Here is a 23,866-nt window from a genome sequence, read left to right as displayed (position 1 = left end):
TTATTGCCATCAGGAAGCAGCTGTGTCAGCACATTAGTCATGCTTCCATAACCCCTAAAATTGTCTATTGTGATTCAAAGTGATCTGAACAGGCTACAGTCTTACAATCCAACTCATTTTCTCACTATACAGTCAAGTTATTTTGTTGTGATGTGGTTGCTTGGCTGCTGTAGAGTAATAGCATAGGCCCACTTTGACATCTGAAAAAAAAAATCCAGATGTAACTTAATAGCCATAATTCCTTCCAGAGGAGATGTCTCTGCTAGAGATTCCTCAAATCCCCTTCTTTGGACCTCTGTGAGAATATAATTTTACATTTATACATAACAGGACCTGAAATGGGGTACATTCAGTTTACTGTATATTAGTAATTTAACACATCTGCAGCCAAGGTCATGATAGTGTAGAAATGTATTGTGTCCATACAAGCTATATTAACAACATTTAAGGGCATGACTTAGAGGATAACAGTAAGAAATGGTTGTTTTGGGTAAAGAAAAACACATTGACAAATATGTTTCCATGAAATTCCCTTAAAATTGAATACAGATGTTCTTCAAATGTTCAAATACACTAATTGCATTATATTTCCAAAAGTTATGCTAGAGTGTAGCTACAGTTCACACGAGTATTACATTTCAGGTACTTGTTTTATTTTGTTATGGCTTCTCAGAACCTCATTTAAAAACCAAGCCAAGTTTAAGAATGTTCTGATTTTTTTTTTAAACCTACATATTTTTAATAAAATGCATGATTAAATCTCAACAAACTGACCTGTTTCTATTTGTCTTTAGTACTGTACTCATTATTTATAAGTATTAAAATATACTACATATGCGGTATCATATTATTTCAAATCTATTTTTTCAATTATATAGTCATTAATTCCACCAAAACATTAACTGTGTTTTTATTGCTTATTATTATTTATTTATAAGGCGCCACAAATTCTGTAGCACCAGACAATCGTACACATACAGATAGGATATAATTAATGCAGTAATCAAAATCACAAATACATGAGGTAATTATGCATAAGTAGCACATACATGTGTGAGTAACGCTATGGGTACTCACACATAATGTAACAATAGACATGGCAGGACATACGAGGGAGATGATATAATAGGCAGAGGACCCTTCCCATGAAAGCTTACATTCTAGTTTTATCCAAACTAATTGTTCTCTTTAGCGGTTTAACTCGTTTCTTAAAGTTGAATTAATAAGAAGATGGACCTGATGCCATATGCTAAATGAGTAATAATATTTTTTAATTCCACTTCTTCCCTTCCCTGGGACTTTTGCTATTGATCCTTCAGTAGGCTTCAGGTACAGTCATTGGGGACCTCTGCTGGTCTGTTTTGGTAACCATCTATGCACTCCAGAGGTGGGGAAGATCTAATCAGGTGTAGTGGCTAGAAATAAAAGCCTGCTCCTAAGGGAATAAGCTCGTCATACAGTCAAAAGCTGGCTGTAACTTCAGGCCAGTACATCTGATCCATCCATCCTCTGTCACTCAGATTTTTACAGATGCACACTACTGAATTGAGCAAATGGCGAATATTAAAGGGAAAAGAAGTACTGTGGGTAAGGGGTGGGGCTTAAAAATAATTTAAGGTGCGAAATATGGTTCTAGTAAAATAAAATGAGTAGTAAACTAATGCCATGCACTATAGCTGTTTCCTGAATACTCTAAAGTTCAGTCTGAGACAGCATTTATCATTGTCACACCAGCATCCAGTTAAAAAGACTTCACTTGGTTACAGTCAGATTTGTATTACCCTCAAATAAAGAGACATAGAAGTCTATTTATAATGACCCTGCGATTGTGAAGATTTCCCATCACTGCCTATCGCAGTGGTAGAAAATCTTCTGACGCACAATTTATCAATAAAAGTTAACTGGAGCAGCTGAGCAATGCCCAGCTGTTGGCGATACTGGCTGGCAGGAGGACTCTTTCTGCTTGCCAGGTCAGTCTGCGTATACATGAACCTGCATTACGGCTGACGTATGTGCACTGGAAGTCAAGACCCCGACTTGGGCTTCCATTTCCATATTCAATGTAACAAAAGGTAATAAAGTATTATTTAAATAGTTGCAAAAACAATAGGAAAAAAATAAAAATAATGTACTTTAAAAATGGAAAAAAAATGCCTTACTAAGACAGTACTGCCACTTTATTGGTAAAATTAAGCATTTTTTTCCTAATAACTTTTTTTTTTTACCATTTTTACGAATCTGCATGCACAGAGGGACTGTGCACTGGTCTGGTGAGTGGTAATACACGATGCCAGCCAGTATTGCTGAGGACTATTTATTGCTAAATTGGGCAATAGATAGGATCACCCTAGGCGGCGATAGAAAATATTCCATATCGCAGGGGCTTGATAAGTAGACATTTTAGCATACTTTAAACTGATAGCAGATAATATTTTTAATGATCACTTTACTTGTAATCAGGGTTACTTTAAAGACATTATTATTTCCATATGTAATGAGAAATAACTAATGTCTGCAGCCCAAAAATAAGAGTGTATCAAGTATGCTCAAGTATAAATGCTAGGATTAAGATAATTAAATTAGGGTTACTATTGTTTTTTAAATATTTTTATGCTTTTACTTTTTCAGGAGATCATGTTTCTCCCTGTTTGATAAAGAGGGTGCTTTCTTCTCCGATTTTAGACTCCTGATATATACACACTATCAAGATTAAGGTGGTTAGACTGATAAAAAAATATTTTAGAGATACATTCTACGCATTCATTAGTGAAACCTTTGAGTGCTGCCAAAAACCATGGCATGCCCACTGTTTTTCACAGTGTTGCTCAGCTTTTCCCATTGCCTCTTAAAAAGCACTTTTATCTATTTTTTTCTGACCTTTATGAACAACTGTAATATAATAAGGCTGAGACATGAGTTCTAATGACATTTGGAAATTAAAGAGGAAATGTCATTAAGCTGTTACGGTTTTAAGTCAGAAATACTTTTATGCAATTTGATTTTATAGGATTTTCTTAACAAATACACGTTACAATTAGCAACTAGACTGTTAATACCACTAAAAAAATGTATCACTCAAATTGCAACAAAAGTAATGGGGCTAGATTTATTAAAGGGCGGTTTGATGAAACAATAGTTTTCGGATGTTTTCCAGGCTGTTTTAAAATTGCCGGATTTACTGAAGGCCAAACCGCCATTAAAATGACCAGAAAGAACATTTTTAAAAACCACCTCTTTACAAATCGCCATTCTGATTTTAACAATGATGAACATACAAACAGCCGGATTTACTATTTGGGATTTGCAAAACCACCGCAAACCTGCCATCCAAATGGCCAAAACTAATGAGGTGGTTATGAGAATCAAGATTGCGTCTTTTACAAACCAGTCAAGTTTAGATTCCTTTTACTTACACACAACACAGGAATACAAAAATAATTGTATTAAAACTTCTTAGACGGAAACTTGTCTTGACATTAAACACACTTGATCTTGACAGTATTATTCTTAAAGTATGTGTTTGTAAAAAGGTTAGGTTATTTAAGGCTTCATTTACAAAGGTGACAGTTTCATTGCCAGATTCACAATCAAATTCTTTCTTAGTCTGTTTTAAAAGATATAGAATTAGGCAACATTTTTATGTGATAGATTGTTTGTGAAATTTTTGTAAGATTTTCGATATTTCTAAAAGCTGTATTGAAATGACAGGAAGGAATTCTTTCTTTATTGAAATACCATACCAAGAACAACATTTATTTTTATTTGGTTAATATATTGCTTCATTTACATTACAAATATATTTGTAAAAGGCTAGAATGTATAACGGAGAGGGTGGTAATAATAATGGTAATGTAATGCTGATATTATTGACATTATTAATCACACTTTAAAAACAATCTATGATGTCATGTTAGAAGTAAACTTTGGTCGATCAACTAAAACTTTGCTTGCGTTAGGTGATATATTTTCACAATGAAGCATTTTTGTCAAAACACAAATGTAGAAAAAGTAGTTTGCAGGATATAATTTCTTGGTAGTTGGTTTACAACAATTCCAACTGCTGCTTCTTAAACTGTGCGACTAGAGTGCGTGCTACAGTGAGTCCACATTTTTGGATAATCACTTATGTATGCATTATTAATTTTTTAGACTCTTTTGTTTTTTTGCATAGAGGATAATTGTACTTGTTCTTTTCTAAAATGTAACTATAAAGCTCCCTATTCATTAACTTGGGAATCTGTCCTGCTTTAGTTGAATTACATGTTGACCTTTAACTGAAATATTCACCCTTGGCTATTTTGTGAGAATGGATCCAGCGCCTTTAAGTCTGCCATATAAATGGTACTTTTGTTAAATAGAAAACTGGAACATTCCAAATAGTATCTGCAAACTGGGGATGTAAATTATTCTATTAATTAAGGTTTATTTTAATTAATTATCTTAATGTTTTCTTTTTTTTTTTTAATGCAAGGACTTAATACAATGCAAAGATGACTTCTGTAAATTATGTAGAACAACATGATATATTGGACCATCTAAACTTCCATGATCACTTGCAAATATTCTATATTAGCATATGTTGCATTTCCTTTATACATACACGCATTACAAAGCCATTTTACAAAAATGGAATCATAATATAATTTAAGAAATGTGTAATATTGACACATCTGCTTGGTCAGATTGATCGCTAATCACTAAATTGGGCCAGCAGTGGTTTGTGTGTGGGGATAAACACTTTTGCCCAGTAAACATTTAATAAGACTTTCCATTGAGCTGGTAAAGAAAACCTGACTGCCAGATGGTTATATTGGCAGATGTATGAGGTCATCACCTAACTGCATTGTATGGGGCATTCTTTAATCTGGTTGTTTTGCCTCGTGCTGAACCTGCTGGCGCTAATTACGGCACCTGTGTCCATGGATAGGTGGTCGATATTTGTGTCACCTTAGCTTTTGCTTCTCTGTCCATTTTGGTTCTCATTGCATATTATCATCTCCATCATATTCCTGATATCATTCATATATAGAGTATTCCTGGCATCTGTCATCTCCAAGGTATTCCTGGTATTTGTCATCTCCAGCGCATCCTGGTAGCTGTCATATTCCTGGTAATATCACCATCTACCAGCATACCCTTCCACGATTCTTGTCTTTTGTGGTAGTACCTCCACCTCTGTGCTTTCTGATCTGCCAGTCACACCTAAGATCCGTTCATAGAGCCAAGCCCTGTGTGGTGCTAGCAGCAAAGTTCATATGCCCTTGCAGGGGTTCCCGGTGAAAACATAAACCTTGTTAGAATCTGCAGCTTCGCAACATGTAACACCAATTCAGGTTGATTATATCAGAGTCTACTTCCTCTACTTCCTTATCGCAGAGACAACTGTTAAACAGTTGGGTTTGTAAAATTTGTGCCATCCGATTTGTTCAAATTGTCCCTGTGACTGGATCACTGATAAAAAAAACTTCTGGTATATATCTATTTAAAGGAAGTAGCGCTGGGCTCTTATTTATATAATTGCACATGCACTTATTTTTGATATTGTGTATATTTTGAAATCGGAAATCGATCAGGTTAGAAAATTTGTTTTTCTGTTTTAACCTTTCTAAAGGAAATGCCTTATTTCTGATGTATATATCTGATACAATGAGCCTTTGTGGATGAAGGTCTTTTGTATATTGGGACGTGTTTTGTATGGAAGTATCATTGTTTGGGGTTTGTAAGGTTGCTAGTGGAAACCTCCAGTTAAGTATATGGGGAGGGAGTCCGATAGCAGGAATTGCTAACTAAGTTTTGTGATGAAGTGTCAAATGCCTGCTCTGGCCAAAGGCCCAGCAGGGTGTCGTTACTGTGTGGCCTTTTGTCAGAGTGTTCAAACCTTTCTGAACATTGTAAACAGCATGTAAAGCAGAACAGCACATTATCTCTAGAATTTCATAGATACATGTAAATATTGTTGACTTTGCAATGCATTTAAATCCATGCTTGTGTAAACACATTGCTTTCTGATTCTAAAAATAGCCTGTGTTCAAACTGTATAAAAGGCACTGGCTTGTATTGAAAAGTTGTTCTTCTTGTTTCATCTGACCTGATCGCTGGTACCTTCAACCAGTGTGAGAGCAAATAAACATCACTTGCTTCAAAGACCTGCTTGAAAACATATTCAATATTGCTGTATTCCTGTGACCTGCAGATTAGTCTAAATATAATCCGTTCTCCGGCTGTTTTTGAGGTTGTAGACCCAGCTTTTCCGGAACCATCGCTCTGCTTGCTACCCTGCAGCTCTGGTCAGTGTGATGGGGATCCATCCATAGCACCCCTGATTTATAGTAAGAGGTCCGGATTACCAGCCCAGATACGCCAGTACCAGGGCACACTCGCAGCATCAGTTACCCAGAAGAAACCCGGTACTGGATGCCGGTAAGGAGTCCAGTGGTGGCAGCATTGGTAAGCCCCCCCTACTGCGGCAAGAGGACGCATTTGGGATATTGAAAGGGAACGGTGGCAAAGTAAGCCCAGCCGGTTCCCAGCAGCAACAGACAGGGGGGCATAGGCGGTCCATCCTGTCACAGTCCCTATTTATGGTCATTCTGCAAATAGCAATTAAATTGCTAAATATGCATGGGGGCATTAATGGCTTGAAAACTTGTAGTTATTTTTTAATCTATAAGCATTTAAGAAAATCATCTTTAAATCTTGTTTTGCTACTTCTGTTCACATCAGTGATTTATTTATTTGCTTGTTTTTTGATAGTATTCCACTAGTTTCTGAGTAGTAATATTAAAACAATTATAAAGTAAAACTTTGGCAAATAAAAAAATCTAGCCATCTTGATTGTCATTTCCAACCAAAGGAAGCCGACTTCACTTCACATAGTGAATGGGCTCTAAAAGATTGTTGTGTCTGATCAAACTTTATTAGAGAGAGTACTGAAAATGTGAATGGCGGGCCGATTACCACATTTGACATATAGTATGTATGCAGTCATTGGATGACAGCACTTTTTGGGCCTCTTCTAATTCCATATTGGACTATTCAAGACTGTTATGCTAAGCTATCTTCACACTTGTCACTATTAATTCTTCTTCCAAATAACCAGTATAATACAATACATAGCTGATGTCTTCGAGGCAAATGTTCCCATCTATGAATAAATGGTCATGGAACGCATTTGTAGAATATATTTTAACTAGTACATATATTTCATAGTGAAAGCAAGTGGGTGAAACAAATCTAGATGACAAAAAAAAAGAAAAAAAATTAATTTCCCTTAATAGATTGAACAAATAATATTAGGGCGCTAGATAGGACCTATAAGATAATTACAGCTGCCCCTAAACGCTAGGATGCAAACCTAGACCAAAAGACAAATAGACATAAAACAGATATAGAGGCGCTAGTAATTACTTGATTAAAAAATTATTGACATTTATTGTTATAAACATACACCAGGAGCATATATTCCCTAAATAAGGATTTTAACAAAAGGCTCCTATACCTTGGGTGGAGCAGGTAAAAAATCACAGCACTATCAGCTATGAGCACTCGGACAGTTATTTGAAATGACAACCAATATTAATAAAAGTCAATAAACTCCATAGATGAATTGAATGAAAGTGGGGATGACACAATTTGTTAGGAACTCATATAGTGTAGAGTATTATGTTAGACTCTTGCTGAAATACATGTCCAGATGGTATAGCAAACGCCATATATAAGTTCTCACAATGCCGTTTATGCAATGGTATAATTTATCAAACCGGCATCATCTCCGCATGAGAGACCACCAGGGAGAGAAACACAATATCAATGGTTTGAAAAGAATAAAGGGGGCAGTGCACCCTTGATCTTAATACAAGCTGGATCTCTTCTGGTGAAATATGATAAAATTAGATCACCATCTTCAGTATAAGGAGAGCGCTTAGTATAGTCAATGTAGCAGACTGCAGTTTGGAAATGTTCTTTTGAAAAAAAGAAACTCACTTTTTGTAGCGTGGTTTTGATCTCTCACCCTCTAGAGTGTCCTCAGACGGTTATTGCGGCTCACTGAAGCTTAGCGTAATATAACCTCAAAGTTTCATCTTCCAGAGCGTCCTCAGACGATTGTTGGAAATAGATGCAAAAAACTTTGAATGGAAAAGCCGTTGTTTCGTCCGTCAGTCTGCATGAGATACAAACAAACCAGATATCCGCTAGTGAGATCCCCGGGGTCTCTAGATTTTCAAGAAAAACTTTCAAAGTTATAAATGTAAAAGCTTGACGCGTTTCTCGACAGATGTCGTTTCATCAGAAGCAGCTGTATGTTTATAACAATAAATGTCAATAATTTTTTAATCAAGTAATTACTAGCGCCTTAATAGATTGGTTGAAATTGTGTGTCAGCATTTAATGGAGCATGGACCAGGAGCATGGTGTCTTGCCGGGTGTGATTTGGTGTGTGCCACCAACAGAGATACACGTATAGGTAAAGATTTGCAAATCTTTAAAAATTCAAATGTTAACCAATTCATGAAATTGATATTGAACATTGTAAATCCACAAGTTGATTAATAAATCTGACATGTGAAAATCCATTTCCTACAGGAAGGTGTTGTTTATGTCTAGCAGTTAAATATGTAATTTATAACATTTGACAATGATAAGTATATTGTTATATGGAAAGCATTTTAACCCAACCAACTGTAATAATTATTTGAGGGAAAAATAAGATAGATAACGTTTGAGAGCAGTTGGCTTAAACTATATTCTGATCATTTAAACCATACCTACAGCAATATTTATTTGAGTAAACAAAGACCTTTGAAAGTCTGGATAAACTGAAAGACAAGTCCCCATCATTATTTAGTATTTAGCATGTGTGCATGAATGTATAAATATATTGCCTTGACGAGACTTGCATTCTTTTCTTTCAAGTATATAATTATCCCCATAAATAAAACATATATTGTGATTTTGCTATGAATATATATATATATATATATATATATATATATATATATATATATATATATATATATATATATATATATATATTTTTTAAGACTGGCTAAGCAGATGGACAACTTTCAGGTTTATATGGAGATATGATATCTGGGTTATCTATAACCTCTCCAACTGCTTTATTAATTTCAGTGAAAAAAAATAAAGATTTTATGAGACAGGCAATTTTTTGCCTTGATACAGATAAATTGAATTCCAGTAATATGTATGTGCACCTACTGCAGTAATTATTTCAGTGAAAAACTGGTGTTTATGAGACAGGCAATTTTCTGGCTTTATAAGGATAAAAAGCGTGTTTCATAATCTGTAGCCACATCTGCCACTGTAATTATTTCAGTGGAAAACATGCACTGAAAGGTCTAGGTGAACTGAGAAATAAATCTGTTACTAAAATAATCCCCAATCTGGTCCAAATTGTTTACTATAATTTATGCTTTCAGAGTTACACACAGCAATAATATAAAATATACCTATTAAGGGCAGATGTTACAAACGCTTTGTAAACTGACAAATCTGTGCAGTATAAAGGCTGAGCAATGTAGATAGCAATGTATGTGCGTGTATGAGTGACACTGTTTAACAGGCAAAGTCATGCAGAAATCAAGATCCAAGAAGGGGACTTGTGCTCGCTCCAGAACTTTGATATAGCACAGATACATTTTATGTTCTCTCTCCCTGTGGATGGACCATAGGGGTACTTTGTTCTTATAAAGATATACAGAGTGCACAAGATACTATGTACACAAAGTTTATTTTAAACATGACAGGTCCTCTTTAAGAGACACAGAGAATGTCTCCATTCATAACCCTGGAAGAAGTGATGGTGACTGTTGTGTTGCAATTGGTTATTTCTTGTTTGGGTGACTATAGTTGGGTGTGGAGCTTATCTGCCAAATCTTCTATGAATCAGATGAGACTTGCTAAATAATTTGGTCGATCTGAATTCAAGAATCTATATAAATTTACATTTTGAACAGATCAATTTATTCAACTCTAATAAGGCACAATATGTATTCAGATTTTTAGTTGCACAGGGCTGTGTTGTCCAGTGGGACAGCTGTAAACATAAGAGAAGCTGGGAACTGACGGTCAGCCATGAACACCGATAAAGTACTTGCCTTTTTATTTGGGCTTCAGATTTGCTGGAACAGCAATAAGCTTGTGTTCCAGCTTGAGAAGAATGTTTTTTTTAATGTACGTTCTATTTCTTTTATTAAAAGCAGGCAACAAATGTAAAAATGTAAATACATATATATATATACACACATTAAATAATGTTGTCTAAATTTAACATACATTTGAAACTGGCCAAGAAATATTATAATAGTTGTTGTTGATAGAGGAGCACATTGGGAATACATCTGGTGGTGTGGTGTACATTGCCAAGTCTACAATTGTGGAGAGTACACTGTGAACTTTTTAATTCTATTAGGAATTTCTACAGATGTCCTGGCAGAGAAGTAAAACACACACTTTTATATGTTTGAACATATTGGTTGACAATTTAACAAAATTGTTTTGTTTATAGTATCAAATCAATTCAGAAAGAAGCAATAGAAACATTTTCTCTTACAGGTGTCGAGTTATTTTTTGATATTTTGTGAGAGCAGAAATCATATCTGCAGATAGGGAAAGTGTCTGCAACATCAGGGCAAACGCAGGATTTTTAGATGGGGGTCTCCATGCCACACCACAGAGTGTATGCAAAGGGCGTGGCTATAGTTTGAGACAGTGCTAGGCTGCTCTCCAACTCTTCCAATCCCCTTCAAATACACAGGTAACAGTAGACATCTATGGTCATTTTGGTGGGGCAGTCCCCATTTTGTGTGACTATCCTGTTTAGTCAGGAGCTTGCTTCGGCTGCAAGGATAGTTGGGAAGAATGTCGCACTTAACACTGTACTGCTTATTAAGGGCAGGCTGCTTACATCTAACAGTAGTGCACACAGCTGGCCCTTAACGAGCAGTACAGAGTGATATGTGACATACATCCTAACTTTCCTTGTAGTCAACACAAAATTGGGACTGTCCCACCAGAATCAGGCCAGTTAGCAGTCTATGCTGCTCTCTCCTTCCTGTTCTTGATGCTTCCAATACTGGTTGCTGCTTGAGTCTTAAGCTCAGTTACGGCTTGTCTGGATCCTGGAATATTGGGGCCTTGTTTAGAAAAAAGGGATAGGCATCTAAAATATGGAAAGTCTAGCAGTGAGGCCTCCCTCCAACCAACCAAACCCAACTTAAATTAAAAGCACCTTTGTTTAATAATTAGGCCTCCCTACGTGAAACTAGTGCTTACATTAATGAATAGTATTCACATTTAATGAATAGACCTATTTCCTCCTGATCATTTCTGACATTAAATTAATATCATTCAGAATTAATAGATAAAAATATCTCCCCTGACATTTATGAGCATTAAATGAATGGTACTCACGTTAAATAAATACACCTATTCACCCCAAAACAACCCCAATATTAAATAATTAATATTCCCATTTAATAATTAAACCTATCCCCCCACAAATGACCCCCAATATTAAATAACTGGTATTCACAATTAATAAATTTATTACAATTCATAGCCCCCAAAACAACCCTAGCACTATTTAGTTAATGCCAGGCCCAGGACAGTACCTTTAATTAATACCCATTACTATAACTCACTATTAAATGAAATAGTCCTTATAATCAAATAAATATCCAACCACAAATAAATTAGTAATTACCACCCACTATTAAATTAATATCACCCCCCACCTTCATGGTTATATTAATACTCAGCCTCTACCCCTATTGCAGTAAGAGCCCTGGCCCCCACAATTACCTTCTACCATCTGGCTGTGTAGATTCTTTTGCCTTAACATTTTGATAAACATTCACTTTTATTTGATCCATTCCAAATGTTTATTGGCAACAGCTGACATTTTCGATGAATTGTTTTCGGTACATGATTTTTAGAGGCATTTGGCTGTGGTGTGAATAGGTTTTGCTGTTTCCTTTTAAAAGCCCACATTTTCAATTACAAATTATGAAGATTATAACTATTTTTGTTATTGTTATTATTTATACATCACCAACATGATACGCTGCTCCTTATAGAGAATGTTTATTTATTCACATCAGTCCCTTCTCCAGTGGAGCTTACAAGCCAATTTCGCAAGCATAGCCATACAAATACGTGCACACACACATTATGGCCAATTTAATTAGAACCTAATTAACTTACCAGTCCTAAGCACCTGCATAAAATCCACAGGGTGCCATGGGTTTTAAATCTTAGTCATTTCATATTGAAAGTCCCAGTGCTACGGCAACCTGTTTTCAGATTACATTTGGACAAATATAACAAACACATTTTGAACTAATTTAGTAAATATTTAATTTGTAACCAGTATATCCACTAATGGCCTTTGACATGTGGCAGAATGGAAGTGCATGACTGGATATCAACATGTGATTGGTGATGTAGAAGTGTTAGGATTAAGGACAATCTTTGCAATGTACTGTACAAATTGAAGTGGCGCTAAGCCATAAACATATATTTTGACAATCTCTAGAAGATCGCCTGCAACCATAGAACTGATGTATCTATAAAATTCCCATGACCGTTTTTACATGTTTCAATATAGATCTCTCACAAATAGTTCTAAAATAGGTGTTTTTGATTCCCTGGGTGTACTAGTCAGGACCCTGGACAGCACCCACAAGCCCATCACACAGATGCTGGACTAGAAATGTGTGCGACATTCACCTATGGTACATGTGCCTTGGTTCCCTCCAATTGTAATATTCTAGTAAGAGACTTTGAACTTTATTAACCATGTTTTTAACACAAAACTAAGAATGGGACAAATGAATAAACTGGTTTAAGAAGAAAAAAATCTTTACATGATGAATCGCTATACACAAAAAATAATGGTTAATACAATTTAAAACATATAGCACTCTTATTATTAAATAATATACAAGCAATACCATAGGTAGGACTTATTAAAAATAATGCATTACGATCACATGCCATATAGGTCACCATGACATGTGAATTCCCAGTAATAATAGTGACTTAATAACAGCATTGCAGGAGGCACTGACATTTCTTTGTTTTCAGGACATTTGTGATAAAGGTCAAAAATTAAACACAGGAAGTTAGGTTTGTCCCCGTTTCCTGTCTAGTCAGTTGTCGAGGATGAACAGTGCTGTTTCCTTCTGTTATTTACAAAACAATCAAAATAGTTTTCCTGTTGTATTTCAATAAAATGTTGAGCCAATATAGATATTTGTTTCATGTTTTAAACTATGTTTCAGAGTGTATAGAGAGGGAATAACCAGTGGCTAATCAAATGCTCCAAGCAGCACATGAGTATTTAAGAAAATGAGTGTTCTGATCATGTGGGAGTTACTGGCATCATTACTTCTATTAACAGATAAGTTCAGCAGGGCTGGATGTGACCAGGGCAGTGACATAATATGAGGCGGGAAACTAAGGTCAGCAGGAAGCCATAGACTGGAAGTTAGAAAGCAAAAGTAGTAGGGTCCTCCAACAGCATAAAGTAGTGATGTGATGCACTTTCAAAGGCACCTGTACATGAATAGAATAGGCCCGATTCATTAAGGTAAGTAAGGCAAAAAAGGAGTAGGTTTTCTCCTGGACAAACCATGTTACAATGCAAGGGGTGCAAAAAAGTTTATTATTTTGCACATAAGGAAAATACTGGCTGTTTTTCATGTAGCACACATAAACTTGATATCTTTATTTTGACACTGAAATTTAAAGTTGATCTAGGACATGCCATTTACAAATCTGCCATCACACTTCAAATTTACCTCCCCCTCCAATGCAACATGGTTTTTGCCAAGGTGCAAAGTTACTCCTTTTTTTGGCTTTACTTTCTTTAATGAATCAGATCCAGTATATCCAACTTGTGGAGATTTGTGTTCAAAAACAACATGCTTAAAGTAAATTAATGTCCCAAATTATTTAGATATATAAATTGTGTGTAACAAAATGCATTGTTCATAACCATAATAATTGAAGGACAATTTTGATCCAAATTATTTATGTATATTTCAGCCTGGGGCTTCCTGCTCGGCTTCATTTCCCCCCTCACATCATGACACTGCCTATATCACATCTAGCCCTCCTGCACTTACTTGATAACACTAGTGCCACTGCCTCCCCAAGATCAGCACACTCACTTCTCAAATACTCTGTGCTGCTGGGAGCAGCCTGATGATCTGATTGCCTACAGGTTATTCTGTCTTTCTTCGAAACATTGTTTGAATCAATAATAAACATATGTTACTAATTGTCCAGAAATTATACAGTTGGCAGAATATTGCAATTAATTGCGTAACCCAAATTGCAGTAGATTCACTCACCAGTAATTATGATCTAGGACAGTCTAAATTAAACTCCCTTTGTGGACACTTTTGAATACATACCCTGTATGTCAAACAGGCATGTTGTTCTGAAGAAAACGATAAACAGGGACACAAAGTTAAAGCCAACCCTCATCAGACAATCACTGATCATAATGTAGAATGTCCTTATATTTTCTAGGCTGGTGGTCTTGTTGTCCTTCGTTGTAGGTCACAAACATGTTTATTTATCTTTTCCCAGCTGTAAGTAAGCAGTCTACAATGTTGGTGTTATGTAATTAACTGATGCTGGACTTGGTCTGTGACAAACAGATGCAGCACCTTTTTAACAAGGATTTCAATGACAAAAAGTGTACATCAGGTTTGGTTAGGAGGCACAATAAACTGTAAACAATTGGTTTTTAAAATGTGGCTTTATATATTACATAAAACCACAATAGCTCAGGATATGTGAACATTTGTAAACAAATATGTTATATATTGCTATATCCTATATGTTTGCTGTTAATGAACTGGTATAGAACATAGATGAAGAACACACATGGACAAACATAACAGTGACACCTACAGTCTATGATGTAGTACTACAGGTAAAATGTTTACACAGTTGTCATACAGTGGTACAAGGATGCCCTTGCATTTTATGTATTTTTATGGAAAACATTTACATTAAATCGATACATAAAATAGAGAAGAATAAAAGAGTGCATTAATAGTATTAATAGTAACAGTAGCTTTTGAGACAAATTTCTCCCTGTACTGCTTTCCTCTAAAAATGTTACTTTTCTTGGTATATATATTGCGATTTATGGTTGAACCTAGTGGTATAATTACTGGTGTAACAGCTTTTAGGGATCCAGGCACTGAAGGGACTAATCAGGGCCACTCAGCTGATGGGCCTTGTGTAGCTACTGCTTGTGATGCTGCAGGGCTCTCTGTCTGCAGTATTTATGGTCAATGAGCCCTCTACTGTGTGACCGCTGACACCACAAGGAACTTAAAGGCCCTGCATATATATATATATATATATATATATATATATATACATACACACACACATATACACACACACATATACACACACATACTCCTCATATATAGTCTAGTTCTGATAGGTAACTGTTAAGCTAAGTTGGGTCATAGTAGGCCACATGCAACCCTTAAGAATCAGCAAACCACCAGTGTGATGCATTTACACTGACTATGCAACAAGGTGTTATCTTACCCAATATCCACTCTGACCATCCATTACTGGATTATTTTGCTGATTAACCTGTGTTCACGTATTAAGCTGGTGCTCAGCTGTCACCAAGCAGAGGATAGGATGCATATAATCATATCGACAGTCCACCACATATCTGTAAGTACGTTGTGCTGCCCTTTCAGGGTTTAAAGGCCATTGTTGATGCCCTAGAAATATTATATTGTCCAACACTGAGTTAAGATCTCTAGCAGGTATTAGTAGAGTATTATATGATTAGAAGTATTCTTGTTACAGAGCTATGCCATTGACTGTCTAGTAATGAAATAATGACTCCCTGAAGATCTCCCGTATAAAATTATATGCAGATTGTGTGGTACCGCATTAGACTATTTATATAAGCAAATAGTGTCCGGTGTTTTCAGGGTGCACACACATACTATATGCCAAGCCAACTGCACACTACAACTCTGTTATAGTCATGCATAGTCATGCATTCTTCCACTACTGGAGAAGTATACTGGAGAAGTATACATTTAGGGGAAATAAAATTCCCTGCATTGTTCTTTAGAACAATTCGGCCCGCTCATTATTACTGTTACTGCAGTAATTTCAATGTAGACTTTATAATTAAAGTTCACCTCCTTCTAACATGACATCAACATGGAATATTATATATATATATATATATATATATATATATATATATATATATATATATATATATATATATATAAATAAATATATACATTAATGTACCATGTTCTGGAAATTATAAGGATATTATAAGTCACAGAGGCGTTTGGTGACCATATAAAGGCATAAGGCCACTCGCTGAGTGTTTCTATGGAAGTCACAGATCTCCAAGGTGTTAGTTCACATGTTTTTCTAATGAGCACTGAAGCAATACCAGCAGAAATACCTGTTTACTAATTAATAAACATAGACCAATATCAATCTGGTCTTTTATGTAACTACAATACAGCATAAAATCATCGTTTAGTGCAAATGTTTCATGGCAATGACTATTCATGAGATGAAAATGTATACAGTACTAAAGTATATTATAACTGACATTTTCATGGCCTGGAGATCATGAAACACATTGCTTGGTTTCAAATGTAAGGCTGTATGTTTACTTAGCTGGCAATGTATCACATTCACAGAGAATGTTAATGTTAAATAAACATAGAAGAGTATAGAATTAAAAGCATATTTGATCTGTAGTTGTGTGTATGCAGGTTTGGTTACATGTTTACAGTCTAATTTATTTTACAAATTATACTAAAAAAAGTATTTTTAAATCAATTTTATATAGCCAGTGAACAGATAGGATGGAAAGTGCAGGCCTTTGAAAGTAATGACATTGAATGTAATTTCCAATGTAATTTGCATTTATTACTATTATTATTTATTAAAAGGTGCAAAAGTGATTGTCTCCATTTGCTTTAGAAACAAGGCATTTGTGTCTATATTCCGCACCATTGTGCAAAGTAGGTAAACTTTTAGGTTTGGAACAAATCTAGAGAAAATCTCCCAGCACACTGCTATAACCAGCAAAGGATTTGCTATTTTTATTTGTACATAAAAATGCAGAAATCTCAGTTGCACACATTTGCAAATGTATGGAAAGCTACCAACCACTTCACGGTGTTTCTGCTAATAGGGTGGTCCTAACTCTAAACAATGAGAGTCCCTATTTTTAGGTCATACATGTATGTGTTTTTAAACATTTAAGTTTGCCCCATTTCCACCCTTTGTATCAAACAAAATATTTTTTATTTTTTCTTGTGTCAGACACACAGTTGTATCTAGGTGATTATAAACTGGAAGTTGGTCTCAGATTGACCCATTAACTAAAGTAATTATGTACTTGTCCACAAAAGCCACCATCTTGGCTATCAAAAACAGGTGTATATCTGTGTGAAGCCTGGAATAAAATATACCAAGTCAAGGACATAAAACACAACACCAAATTGCTTTTTTGCTTTGCTTGGCTGTGCTATGGTGAATGATTGATCATTAAACACTTAATCACCAGTGTGATTTAACACTTAAGCATCTTTCACAGGGCAACGATTACAGAGAAATAGGCGGGAAAAGCATTTATTGTTATATTTTTTTGCTAAAATAAAAAAAATATTGCTAAAACGGTTTTGTAATCCATTTCACACCCGCATCCTTCACTATACTTTATTTTTATTGGTAATCCAGTTGTTTAACTGATACTATTTTCTTAGAATTCAATTGATTGATTTTACGACTGTACTACAGGTTTCAACTCTGTGTGCTACATTGGCATATCATCACTTACAGACTTGGAATCTATACAATGCATATGACATTTTCTGCAGCTTTAAAAGTGCAAGGACATCTCTCTTGTCAGCTATGAAAGTGTTACCTTGCCAAAGAAGATTTTGGTTTCTGTTCCTCTTCAAGCGTCACTTGCTGACCTTCACATATAATTATTAACAGTAATGACCTGTAGCCTTATTTCAACATCACTGATTTGTTTTACTATGCTGTTCTACCAATTTAATAGTCCATCATTATTTGAAAAGTATGATTAGATTGTACATATTTTGTCCTTCAAACTGTTTATAATTCAGTCTACTCTCAATTCAGAAACTGTATATATGTATTTTTGACTTTTTTAATATTCTGTAATATTATATTGCTTTATTTTTGTTGCATTCTTTCAGTCCGTGAACATCATACAGGACATTGTCCTTGGAGTATATAAGTATATTAATTTCTATATAGTCATAAACCTGTTATATTTGTCTTGCAGGGGCAAACACAGGATTTCTAAAGGGGGGCTTCCATGTTACACCACTAGACTGTGCATGACCAGCATGCAAGGAGTCATAGCTATTATTTTACACAGTGTTAGGCTGCCCTATCCCTGCCGGGCAATGCTGCATGCACTGCTGTTAGGTGCACATAGCTCTCCCAGTGCAATGTAAAGCAGTACTTCCCGACTGTCCCTGCAGCTGGGACAAAGTCCTGACTGAGGGGGCAGTCATCCAAAATGGGGACTGACTCACCATAATCAAGTCCCTCCGACCTGTTCTTGCAGCTACCGGTAGTTGATTTTATCTTAAGCTCAGTAGCTGCTTGTCTGGATCCTGGAATGTTGGATTCCTGTTTGGAAAAAGGATAGGGACATGAAATATGTAAAGCCTAGAAATGAATGAACAGTCTAGGCCTCACTTACCCCAACCAGCTCCAACATTAAATCAAAAGCACCCACATTTAAAAAATAGGCCTCCCTCCCTGCAATCAGCACCAACATTAATTTAATATCATTTGCATTTAAAAAAGAGACCCTTTTACTCCAAACCTGTCTCAACACTAATAGTATTCACATTGAAGAAATAAACCTGTTTACTCCCAAGCATTAAATAATTATTGGTGATTGTATGGCTATGCCCTGTTTTGCAACAGCAGAAGGAGAACATATTTGTGTTATCTTTATTAAACAATTAGTTTCACATTTAAAGAAATAACAATCCATTTCCCCAAATTCAGCACCACATTTAATTAATAGTTCCTGAACCACCCAGCACTAAATTATTAGTCCTATCTCCTCATTTTAAATTAATAGACCCCACCATGATATCACAATTAATGTAAATAGGCCCCACATCAATAAATAGCCCTCCACGTCAGCTCTCCTAATAAAATAAAAGCTTCCACCCACCATTAAATGAGCCACACCCCCACTTACATTACATAAAGAACCTATCACCTTTCACTACATTTACATTAGAAGCCCTTACACCACTTACATTAAAGATTCCTTCCACTCACACGTTCATGAAAACCCCGTGCCCCCATATTTACATTAATAGCCCCACCCCATATCATTCTCTCCACACTTAAATTAAAATATCCCTCTCCGACAATTACCTTCTTCCATTAGGTGCTGCATCGTGTCTCCTGCTGCCTGCACCCATGAGATATGCTGGCAGTTGTTGGATAGAAGGGAAGGGACACACAGCTGGATAGAAAGGGGTGGGGCACACAGCAGGGGAGAGGGGAGAAATGGATTAGAGTGATCCATTGCCACAAGTTGTAAGGTGATTGGTCCTGGGGAGGGGACCAGTCACAAGGAATCATGCCAGGATGGGAGGGAGAATGGTTCAAGGCAACTGGAACCAAAGCGTGTGTCTGCTTTCCAATATTGCTATGAAATATGGTAGTGTACTATGAATGGGAAATATAACATGGACAATAGTATACTCTTACTCTACATTATAAGCATATTAGGAGCCACTAGTGCTGTTGTGGGTAATACAGCCCTCAGTGGAGTTGCACAGGACCCCCTACTCCCAATTAACATCACTATAGCTAAAGATGAATCTACTGTTTGTGCAGCATGAACACAGCATCCTTGTACTTTGGTTTCATAATGTGACCCGATGCTGCTTTGCAAAGGTAATGTGCAGCTCCCTTGCGGAACAAACGGCCCTGATAAATATAATGTTGCCTATTAATGCACTAAAGAGTTGTGTGACCACGTAAAGGCATGAAGCGTCACTTTTAAATATGTCAGACTTAATATATAACTCCAATAGTGATTTCTGCTGTACTTTGCATTTACAGTGGTGGATATGTTATGTTTTATCATACAGTAGTCATTGTGGAAAAAAATGTTAGGGCATATTTATTTTTCAGTCTGTTATAAGTAATTTCAATATCTGTATTCTGGGCAATCTCCAGCAGTAGACCTCCAGCTAGGATGGCAGCCAGGACTGAGATATTTCAGAATGTTATGCAGTTAAGAGGTTGCTAGGAATTCCAGAGATAAGTTGGGCATTACATCCATAGCTCCTTATTTGGTTGAGATGCTGGCAGGTTGAATGGAGTACAATACACAGAACGTCAAAGTACCAAGTGAATCCTAATCAGGTGTTTAAAAAAAATAAAAAATTAAATGAAATGCTAGCAAAAACTGCACTGAGAGATAATGAGAAAATATCTTGTTACGGTGGACGCATCCATCAGCAACAGTTCATGTAGATAGAAGTGGAGCTTGTATTTCATCTCTTATCAATGTCAGATACTGCTAGTGATTAGATAAAGTAAATACTCAATATTGCATCATGAGATGTTTTACAGCTTAAACATTTTGAAAGTTTCAGGATTTATATGATGTAGTGTTAAATGTATTTTAAACTAGTGAGCTGATACTTGTTTGGACAAATATGAATATATTCTGCTTCTCTCGATCATGCGCCAGTCTTGTTAGCTGTAGTTGATGATGATGATGGTGATGATGATAACAGCTATAATGGAAACAGCATGGCGTAGACTTCTGTTTTGTCAAAGCCTCTTTTCTTACCACGTTTGAAAAGAATAGTATTGGGCAAAACTACGCAGGCCCATTTTATATAAAAGAACATTTTCCATGGTCTCACCAGGACAGAAGCCATCGATCATACTTTCCAATAATGTAGAATGCTTGTCCACCCCTGCCGACACCTATTCTGCCTCTCCGGGCATAAGGATACACAAGTCAATGATACACAAAACTGTATATACAAGTGTATGCATACACATTGCTTGTGGAGGTACAACTCTAAATGAGCCCCATTAAGTATCAAAATAAATAGGAGATACAAGGTTATTACCATTAAGGCCATCATTTTAGAGGGGCACAAATTGCTTGAAAATGGTAATGAATATAATCTTGGAAAAGTTTTATTTTTACAATTTTGCCTAATTAAGCAGTTAAAACTAAAATGAAAAGGCTATTTATATAACATTGCTACAAAAAGATAGTCTTATCTTTACCAAAATTATAAAACTCACTGTGATCGCCTAACAAATACAAAAAAAGATTGTTGTTTAACCTAGACATAGCAAAATACAAATATGTGTCACAAAGTTACAAGCCAAGGTCATTAAGCGGATAAGCTTTGATTATAAACGCTATTTCAGCTCAAGCTGCGCATTGGTACAAATAGCTGAAGCACTATAGCAAAGATGCATCATTTCTCACAGGCAGAGCCAGTGCTACCATTAGGCGCACCTACACGGTTGACTATGGCGACAGTGGTAAGGGGGCTCCTAAAACACTGAGGGCTAGATTTACTAAGCTGCGGGTTTGAAAAAGTGGGGTTGTTGCCTATAGCAACCAATCAGATTCAAGCTTTCATTTATTTAGTACCTTCTACAAAATGAAAGCTAGAATCTGATTGGTTGCTATAGGCAACATCCCCACTTTTTCAAACCCGCAGCTTAGTAAATCTAGCCGAGTGTCATAATGTCACTCATCCAGTATTTTTAATGCCCCCACACGGAGTGCTGACATGAGAAGAAGCAATCACCTACTTCTTACATGTGAAGCTGTAGGCTGCTCCTCAATAGTATATGTATTGCCTTCTCTTTATTGAATCAAATTTAAGCCACAAATATAGCGATCTCCCCCAAGTGTAGTTCTTATATACAGTAGGGTACAGAATAAAGGATCTGTGAACAGGGGCAGGCTGGCAGACTTTAGCCCGGGGGCAAGCGCATAGCACTGGTTCATAAACAGCGGCCCATCCGAAAAGGGTGGTCTTCGGTACAATATATATTTATCAATATAAAAAGAGGCTGTTTTAGTGTTGCTTAGCCCAGCGATACTTTATTATTATAAATGATAAATCTTAAATAATGAAAACAAATAATGCAACAAAAAACAAAACTCACTTTACATTGCATTTTATTTTATAGGTTACTTCTCCCTACAGCACTTTTGCTTGTTTGGTTTTTTTTACATACCTCGCTGAGTTATTATAATGGGGCATAAATCATATTATAGCAATAGATTACATAATGTTCTATTACAGTACTGAACAAAGGGGCTGATTTATCAAAATGCAAAAAGCCCTTTTGCTTTAAAACCCCTCTCACACACAATAGATACTGGCCACACACACCCACAATAGATACACACACACACACATACAATATACTGACATACACACACAATACACTAACATACCACCTTCCAGCCCTCACTGGCACTTACCTTGTTCCAAACGCGCCGCGCTCTGGATGATCCTCTTCACACATGAGATGGTACCTGTCACGTGGTGCACATCCCATGTGACACCAAGGCCGCATGTATTGGAAGGGAGGGAAGGGGGGTGGATCCTAACGATATGCGGCCATTAGGAGAAGGTGGCTGGTGCCGGAGGAGGGGCCAGCCACCAAGTAATAAAGACTAGGGATCGGCCCAAAATAGATTTTTTTGGTCCGGCCCGTGGGGCATATGCCCAGCCCACCCCTCTCTGGGAATATCCTATTGGTGATCTAAGTTCCAGGTGTTAACAATCATATTTATATCAACATAGCCTCAAGCATAGTGGACAGATTCACCAAAATTCCAATGTTAACAGAACCAAAGTAAGGGCCACATGGGCCTGGAGCTGAAAGTTATGAAGTGCTTATTGTATGCTGCACCATGGTGCCAGAGATGGGTGTGGCTAGCATAATGGCGGGTAGCACCTCCAACCACTTCCACCTCCCTCTCCTCTTCAACCACAAATCATCTCCTTCCTCTTCTCTCTGAAAATGGATCAGTATATGCCCCACCATCTGGACCATGGAAGGTGCTCATCAAGGCTCAGATACTCTCCTCCTTCTCCCTTCATCCTTCTTTCATCCTTCTCCTTTCTCTTCTTCCTTCTCTTTCCAAAACTGCTCTTGGATCATGCTCCTAATCCTTCATCCTCCCTTTACCTCTCCCTTCATACTCCTCTTCTTTCCCCTAGTTCCTCCTACTTCATCCTCCTCCACCTCGATACTGAACAGAATTACTCAGTCTCTGTTACGTGAGGCTGAGCATCAGTGTGCTAACCCTCCAATAGGAGGAGTGTATGCTGAGCCTTGATTGGAGAGTCTCAGCACATATCTAGGGAGGGGGGAGGTCCAGCCCAGTGCTTATCTGTATTACTTATAATAAGGTGGATAAGGGAGAGGCCAGCCACCAGGAAGTTGACCCAATCATAGGCGGCCCCAATCTGCCCCTGGGCCTATTTGTGAGAAGCAGCCTGGAGCTGTAGATCTGTCAGCTCCATTGTTAATCTGGCCACAAGTGTCACTACTAGAATTTTACCAACAGATGACTTTCAATATATCACATCTAGTCAGTGTAGGATAATACTTGGCAGCCGGTGTACAGATTGGCTTCTCACCAAATTGTAATGGCATTACTTTATATTTACCTCCTTGCTTCACAGAGCTGCAGTACTTCGTTTGGATCTTTCTTCTTATTACCATATATATGGCCTTG

At 36.7% G+C, this 23,866-nt stretch overlaps 1 protein-coding gene across 1 annotated transcript in view; it reads left to right on the top strand.

Moving 5' to 3' along the window:
* COL4A1 (collagen type IV alpha 1 chain) overlaps positions 1–23,866 on the top strand; it is a 137,300-nt gene that overhangs the window by 19,152 nt on the left and 94,282 nt on the right. The gene's annotated exons all lie outside the window — the stretch shown is intronic.

The sequence above is a fragment of the Mixophyes fleayi genome, chromosome 2 (assembly GCF_038048845.1).
Source record: "Mixophyes fleayi isolate aMixFle1 chromosome 2, aMixFle1.hap1, whole genome shotgun sequence".
In the NCBI taxonomy this organism is placed as follows: Eukaryota; Metazoa; Chordata; class Amphibia; order Anura; family Limnodynastidae; genus Mixophyes; species Mixophyes fleayi.
Note: the sequence above shows the minus strand (reverse complement) of the source record. Positions and strands in the feature narration are given on the sequence as shown.